Source organism: Chrysochloris asiatica, unplaced genomic scaffold (genome assembly GCF_000296735.1).
Source record: "Chrysochloris asiatica unplaced genomic scaffold, ChrAsi1.0 scaffold00023, whole genome shotgun sequence".
NCBI lineage: Eukaryota > Metazoa > Chordata > Mammalia > Afrosoricida > Chrysochloridae > Chrysochloris > Chrysochloris asiatica.
In genome coordinates, this window is record NW_006408541.1 from 11,915,342 (window position 1) to 11,923,405 (window position 8,064).

Sequence of the window (8,064 nt, forward strand, 5' to 3'; positions counted from 1 at the left end):
CTCCCTCCCTCCGGGCCTCCTGGGCTGCCGAGACGACGGACGAGGATGAGGGGGTGGAGCTGAGGCGACCGGCGCCACAGCCTCGCTCCCGGCAGCCTCCTCCGCGATCCCGCGAGCGCGCCCTCGAGCCGGAGCGGGAGGTGGGACGCGAGCGCGCGCTCACCTGCAGTTTCCTAAGAAGCTTGCGCTCCACCCACACCCAATAGGAAGCGCGCACCTGCGCTCGTTGCGCCAACCAATCGAAACACGCCTCGCGCAGCACGAAGGCGGGTCGTCTTCTGGAAAATCTCGCTCACCGCGGCGTGATTGGCTCAGCCTACGAGGGAGGGGCGGGATCACCTGAAGCCGGGGGCCTCCTCTCCGGACCTAGCAAGAGAGTCGAGGAACGCATGCGCAGGTCACGGAGTTTCCGCCCCGATAAGGGCGTGTGGGAGAAGGCCGGCCGGAAGCGCGAGCGCACCTGGAGAAGGGCTAACGCTAGTGGGTTTTGTGCGCACGCGCTCGAGCGCGCGCCTAGTTATCTGCGCTCTGTCGGGGGCTCGCGCCGCTCGCGCCAACTACACCCTCCTCGGTTTACCAATCGGGCCGAAGCAATTCGGGCCGCTAGACTCTCTCGGCTCTCCCTGCTCCGCTGCCACTTAGGGATGCTGCAGCTTCTATCCACGCTGCGCCACACATTTGCGTCTTTTATCCGTCAGGGTGTTATTCTGTAGCAAAAGTCAAGTTTTCCCGCCACTGCAATAGACATTAGAGGAGAAACTCAGACCTCACCGATAGGTTTTGTCCACAGAGACTTTTTGCATCTTTGTTGTTGTTGTTAAGTGTCATAGCGACCTGTTTAATATTTCCAAGGCTTTAACTTTTCGGGGGAATAGAAAGTCTCTTTCTCCCGAGGAGCGGCAGGCGGGCTTGAACCGCGGAACTTGCGGTTTGCATTCCAGTGCTTATCTAGGGAAATTTAGGTCCCTGCACTGGAGTGGGTGCGGGGACGGAATAACGGTGGGCTGAGATGACTCTTTCTGGGCCTAGCCTCCCTGAAAGCTTCCCCTTCTGGGTTTTTTGGGGATTTGTTTCTCATTTTTACTTCTGAAGTCTCCGTCTCCCGCCTCTTCAAGCTATTTCTTGGCCATTTTGCTGCTTCCTGGAATGACAGCCTCTGATTTGTGTCTTTCTCCCGGAGCAACGGAGCTAGATCACTGAGTAACAAAAGATCGTATCCTTTTCTTCAAATGCAGCAGAGCTGGGTTGTGGCAGGCATACGCTGTTCAGCATTGGCCAGACCGGGGAGGTGGGGCCCTGTGAAGATTATGGCTGGAGGTAGTGGTGGTGGTTTTGTGCCATGGAGTCGGTTCCAACTCATAGCGACCCTGTGGCGGGGAACTTGTAGAGGGTTTCCGAGGCTGTAAGTCTTTATGGGAACAGAAAGCCTCATCTTTCTCCTCCCACGAAACCACAAGGAAGAAACCCCAAGTCTTCACCCTTATCAGTTCTGACACACATCACATCCACAAGGGCCACCCAGACCGGCTGCTCCCCAGAGGACTATGAACCCTCCTGGGAGCCAGGGAGAGCCATGCCTGGGCCCCGGAGTCTTAGTTCAGCCAGATGACAGACAACAACAAGAGGTGTGTGCTCCTCAAAGTGACAGTTAAGGAAGAAGCGGAGGGAAAAATGTGGGGCACATACAACTCAGCCTTTCGGGAGCAGGGATGGTTAAGAAGAATAACCAGGAAAAAGGGTCGCTGGGGGCTGGCTTGGTTAGCATGCTTCATTCCAATTGAGTCCTGGGGGGCCTCCCTCTTGCATCTTCCTGCTTGTGTCCAAATCCCTGCCCCCCAGCACATCTGCCTTCCAAACATCTAATACCTGTTCTTCCCAGAGTTTATGACAGTTCCAGTTTGTCCATTTGTGTGTGTCTGCCTCCACCTTGGAAGTCCTGGTGTGGCTCTGTGGGTTAATGCGCTGGACTGTAAAGTTCGTTTGAAGCACAAAGTCAGCAGTTCAAGCTCACCAGGGTTGCTATAGGATAAAACTGACTCAATGCCACTTAACAACAACAAGAAGCCTCAACCCTAAAATGAAAGCTCCCTGAAGTCAGGAACCCCATCTGCTTTGCTCACTGTGGAGGGCATAACACAGTGCCTGACTCTAGCAGATACTCAGATATGTATCTGCTGAAGAAGCCTGGTTTTTCTATGCTTAATTTGCCCCACCTGGCTTAAAGGGCAAGAAAGAAACCTCTGTTTCTCCTTTTTCCCTGGAGGGTGGGAGGGGTGTGTGTGGATGTTCCAGTTCTATAAAGTCTGTAGGGAACTGAGGCTTTGCTGTCCATTTGCCCTTGCAAGTATAGATGGAAAGATACCATCCTAAACAAAGCTGCCTTCTTGGACCCCTGTTCAAGCTGAGCTGGAATTAGAAGTGCATTCCCACCATGGGACACCTTCAGTGGCTACTCTTTTAACTAGTTCAGCAGTTCTCCAACTTTTTGGTCTCAAGACCCTTTGTACTTGAGTGGAGCGTGAGATCTCTACCTAGAAAAGTGGGGACGGCAGAGGGGGGGGCATAAAGAGACAGAGCAGTTGTGGAATCTATGCTCAAGGACTGAGTAAGGTTATGTGCCTGCGGGCAGGAGTCTGGCTTGCAGAATGTGCCCTTTGGACGTTTAAGTGAATATATGTTTTTTGTTCTGTTTCTATGCATCCAATCTTTTTGCTTTGTTTACTTATGAATTATAAGATGTAAATGAGGAAACCGCAGGGAGGAAGTAGGATAACTTGTTGCAGGGAGGGGATTGTAATCACTGAGATGAGACAAAGTATAGGATATGTTGAATGTAAAGCTGATAATCTTGTTTTCTTCACTCAATTGTGGACAACCCCAAAATATTTTATGTGTGTGATGTCTACCAATATTTATTTTTATTAGGATTAAAACACAAATGCCCCTGTTTGTCTGACAGCTTGTCTTACTGTGATGACTTGTGAGTTGCTGTGATTCTGGAAGCTATGCCACCAGTATTTTAAATACCAGCAGGGTCACCCATGGTGGACAGGTTTCAGATGAGCTTCCAGACGAAGACAGCCTAGGAAGAAGGAGAGACAAACTACTTCTGAATATTTAGTCACTGAAAACGTCATGAATAGCCGAGAAACACTGTCAGATATAGTGCTGGAAAATGAGCCCCTCAGGTTGGGAGGCACTCAAAATGTGACTGGGGAGGAGCTGCCTCCTCAAAGTTGAGTTGACTGTGATGATGCAAATGGAGTAAAGGCCTGGGGACCTTCGTTTGCTGATGGAGCACAACTCAAAGAGAAACAGCTGTAAGAGGAAGACCCCCAGTGAGATGGAATGACAAAGTGGTAGCATCAATAGGCTTAAGCATGGCAACAATTGTGAGGTTGGCCCAGGACCCGGCAGTGTTTCGTTCTATTGTGCATAGGGTCACAATGAGTTGGTACCGACTCGATGGCACCTAACAACAACAAAACATAAATGTTTAAAACACGGGACTATTTGAGCACAGGACTCCTGGTGTAGCACTGTAGGATCCGCACTGTACTGAGAACTACAGGTCAGCAGTTCAAATCCAGCAGCTGCTCCTTGGAAACCCTATACAGGGTCTCTAGGTTGGAACTGACTAGACAGCACTTAACAGCAATAACACAAGCACATAGTCCCATAACCACCAGAGTGTTGATGTCGTCACATGTCATGTTCCTTCTGGAAAACTCCATTGTATACTTGTTATATTGAGACAAAGTGAGGTGAGAAAGGCAAATGCCATCCGAAAATTATGAAAATAGGTTTGACCTTGTGGATCCTCAGCAGTCTCGGGAACTTCAGGGGTCCCCAGACCACACTTGGAGAACCACAGTCTAGAAACGGTGTCACAACCTGAGGGCTCTTCGTTCTCAGTTTTCACTCTCTCCACTTGGCAGGGCCTGGCCCTGAGAGCAGGGCCCTAGCTGTGTGAGTGAGTGCTGGGTGGTTGAGTTTTATTACTGCGATCGATACTGATTTATCAAGCCCTTTTAAAAAGGAAGTTGGTAGTTGCCAACACACCTGCGTGGGCCCTGCATTCTTGGAGGTGGCGTCATGCCTCTCTGCCCTCCCCCGGGTGTGCCATCCGCTCTTACTTGGACTTCCCTTTCCAGAAGGAAGGGCCAGGTCAGAATTTGCTCTGAGCCTGCGTCACAAGTGTGCTTGGGTTGTGTGAGGAAGGAATGTGAAAAATAGTTTGAATTTGATAAAGGTGCTGTGGAGGAGAAGAATCCATTCATTCCTAGAGCTGGTACATCCCCAAGTTCCCATCCAGAGCCTTAATTTCAACCTTTCTTGGGAAATCCAAAGAAACAATACATAGCAGAGTTTATATTCCTGTTTATTACAGGCTGAGACTGACCCTAATCTCTTTTCTGTCCATCCCTCCCCACCCTCAAATCCTCAAGCTAAAGACGATCAAGATGTAAGTGTGGAAGGAATAGTCTGTCGTCCCATTCCTGGGAGATTAATATGCAGTTGGTTAGGGAGATGAGTGAGGTGAATGTATGGTGCTATGGACGCTGTAAATTACAGGTTCACAAAATAATTAGCCGGCAATGGGCTATCAGATCATCTCATTGGCAGACTTCCCTGATCCATCTCTACACTCTGAACAAAGTTAGAGTGTTTTAACCCTCTGCTTTCTCCTCCCTTTGAGTACTTTGTCTTTAAATTCTAGAGATCCGCTACTGTGTTTGTTTGAAATCTACCTTGGGGAGCTGAAAGAGTTTGCAACTTTCCACCATTCATTTTATTAATTCACATCTTGCATAATACCTTTTTCTTTCCTTCCTCTGCTAACTCAGAATTAAAGAGAGAAAGATGACAAAAAGTCATATAGCGCGTTGGTGGCATTTTTTCCCCACGAAATCTCTCTTGCCTGCTCTTTGTTTCCTTGATTGCTCAAGCTCGTTGTGATGGAGCTGGTTAATAATTCTTGGAGAAAGAGTTGAAGTGTATTTGTGAATCTCAGACTACTCACCAAGCATTTTAAGCCCTTTAGCAGAGGTGGATTTAAGTCACATGATCAGTTTTCTGGTTAATAGCTCATAATACTTTACTACTTAGTGTGTGGGGGTGGGCTAGATGTGCTCACAGCTAGGGAAACTAATGAAGTATCAGGAGATAATTCATTAACCTTGAAGAAGAGAAATGCACTTTCAGGGAAATATCTCCTGTCTTCATGGGAGGTGGTAAATTTCAGTCACTGTGTGTGCCTGTGTGTCTTATCCTTGACTTGATTCAGCTACAAGTTTGCTTTCCGACCTCTTCCCTCGCTGGGAGTCAATTTCTCCATCTGTAAAGTGCAGCCACCGGATGAGCTGAGATCATCTCCACTTTCCAGCTCTTAACATGCTATGGTACTCCAGGGAGAATAGAGATTGATCATTATTTCGATATTGCCAGGGGTGTACAGGAATAAAAAGAGTCATCTCAGACAAGCTGCAGCCATCAGCCAAGATACATCAATTCCTACCAAGTGTTGATGATAACTAACGTTTATGAGGGACCAACCAAGTGCCTGAACGTGCGCTACGTGCATTTCCATGGACTACTTTATTTAATTTCAAGTAGCATGAAGAACATTTATATATGGAGGCAGGCAGACAGGCCTTTAAAACAAAAACAAAAGCTGATAAATATTCATTTGGGTCCTTGACTTTATTCCCTTAACTTCCCAGAGCCTCATATTTCTTCTCAAATAAAGGAAGATAATGCCTATCTCATGTTATTGTGACAAACAATATATGAAATACACCATAAAGTAAGGTACAAATACTAGTGGTTATTATTTAGCAAATAATGTTGCTTACCAAAGCCTGTGGTTAAAAAAAGAAAGAAAAAATTCTTGAAATAGAAACTTATAAACCATTCTTACTGTTTTCACACAGGACAAACTTTTAACGGATAGTTGTCTCTCTCGGAGAGGCTAGAAGGCAGCCTACTATGGTTGTTGCAAAGTATTGTCAAGTTAGTTCAATTCATAGCGACCCTGTCTAGGGAGGGTTTCCAAGGAGTGGCTGGGTGAGCTTGAACCATTGACCCTGCGGTTCAAACCAACCAGTGCATTAACCTGCAGTGCCACACAAGGACTCCAGAACGCAGCCTAGAGTGGTCGTTAAAAGCACGATTTGACCAGATGCCTACGTTCAAGTCCTGCCTCTGCTATTTCCTAGCTGTGTGAATTTGGACAAGTTCATAACTTCTCCAAGCCTCCATTTCCTCATATGTCAAATAGCATAATAAGATAATTGATTAACTTAGTTCATGTACAAAGAAATCATTTAGAATAGGATCCAGAAAGAGTAAGGATTCCATAAATGTTATTATTGTCATTGTTGTTGTTAAGGTCTGAATCATAGGATTTCTAAGGAGTGACTGGATTTGAACCACTAACCTTGCGGTTAGCTGTCCAGTGCTGATCCTACAGAGCCACACCATGACGTCTTTTTTAGCCTATGGGACTTAGAGTCCAGCACTGTGACATGCCAGACAATATTCTATTGTAACTACAGGTTTTCAATGGTTACTTTCCAGAAGTAGCTAGCAGGCCTTTTTTTCTAGTCTGTCTGAGTCTGGAAGCTCAGCTGAAACCTGTCTGTCATGATTGGCCCTGCTGGTATTTGAAATACCAGTGACACAGCCTCCAGTTTCATAGCAATGTGCAAGTCCCCATTGTATGACACACCGACAGATGTTGCGGTAGGTGCCGTCGAATCGGTTCTGACTCATAGTAACCCTGTATAGGGTTTCCGAGGAACAGCTAGTGTTTGAACTGCTGACATTGTGTTCCAAGTCCAGTGCTGATCCTACAGTGCCCCACCAGGAGTCCAGAGCTGCCATAATAGAAGTCATTAATTTTTCAAGTATTTATAAAGCCCCAACTATGTGTATGTAACATTGTGCTTGGCATAGAGGTAACAACAACAACAACATAAAAAACACCCCATGAAGATATAATCCCTATCATTTAGCATCTCACAATTTACATGCAGATCATTTCAGCAAATGTTCCTTGAGCAACTACTGAGGACCAGACACAAACATGAAGAAAATAGAATTCTTGCCTCCAAGGTGCAGTCTAGCAGAGACATCAGACCATGAAGCGAGAGACAACTAGAGGTGGTGGGCACAGCAGTCTAAAGCAATGGACATAGGAATGGGTAGGGAGGGGTCACATCTTGGCTCCACCATCAACCCCCTGTAGAACTCTGAGCAGGTGCCTTCTTTATTTCTATAAAGCTCACTTTCCTCAGGGGCAAAATGAAGACAGGTTAATACCTACCTTCTTTGGCTTAATAAGTACTTCTTCTTGTTGTTGTTAGGTGCCATCGAGTCGGTACTGACCCATAGCGACCTGATGCACAGCAGAACGAATAAGTACTTATTGAGCACCTATTAAGTGCCAAACACTACACTAGATGTTAAACATATAGTAGTGACGAAGACGTGACCCAAACTCCTGTCCCTGTTCAACTGTTGTTTCATTGGGCAGGGACAGAACACAGAAATGAGTGATTCAAATACATAGCGTGTTAGCCAGTAAGAAGTGCCAGGGAGAAATAAATCAAGGAAGGGGCTCGGGATCCCTGGGACTATAGCTGATGTGGAGAGGGACAAAGAAAATGTTCAAATACGGTGGCAGGGTTGGCTCCCTGGGAAGTTGGAGTAGAGAAAGTGACCGGTGTATTCTCTGGGGTTGGAAGGGGGCTTCCAAGCAGGGCTTAGGATGGGTGTGGGGATTAATTACGATAACCTCCATCGTGCCTGGCACACAACAAGGGCCCGGCAGACACTGCTGCTATTTTAAGCGATTACTCAGTGCTTGGGCCAGGGTCTGAAAAGAGGGGGGTGGAGTCCAGAAGAGAGTGACTAAGTCAGCCGCGGAGGTGGGCGGGGTGGGGGGTCTGGAGTGTCTCAGGGGTGAAGTGACTTGGGGCTGGCTCTGGGTCTGAGGAATGAGTCGGAGTTTGCTAGAGGCAGTGAGGGCGGGGGAGGAAACATTCCGGGGAGCTTCGCTAC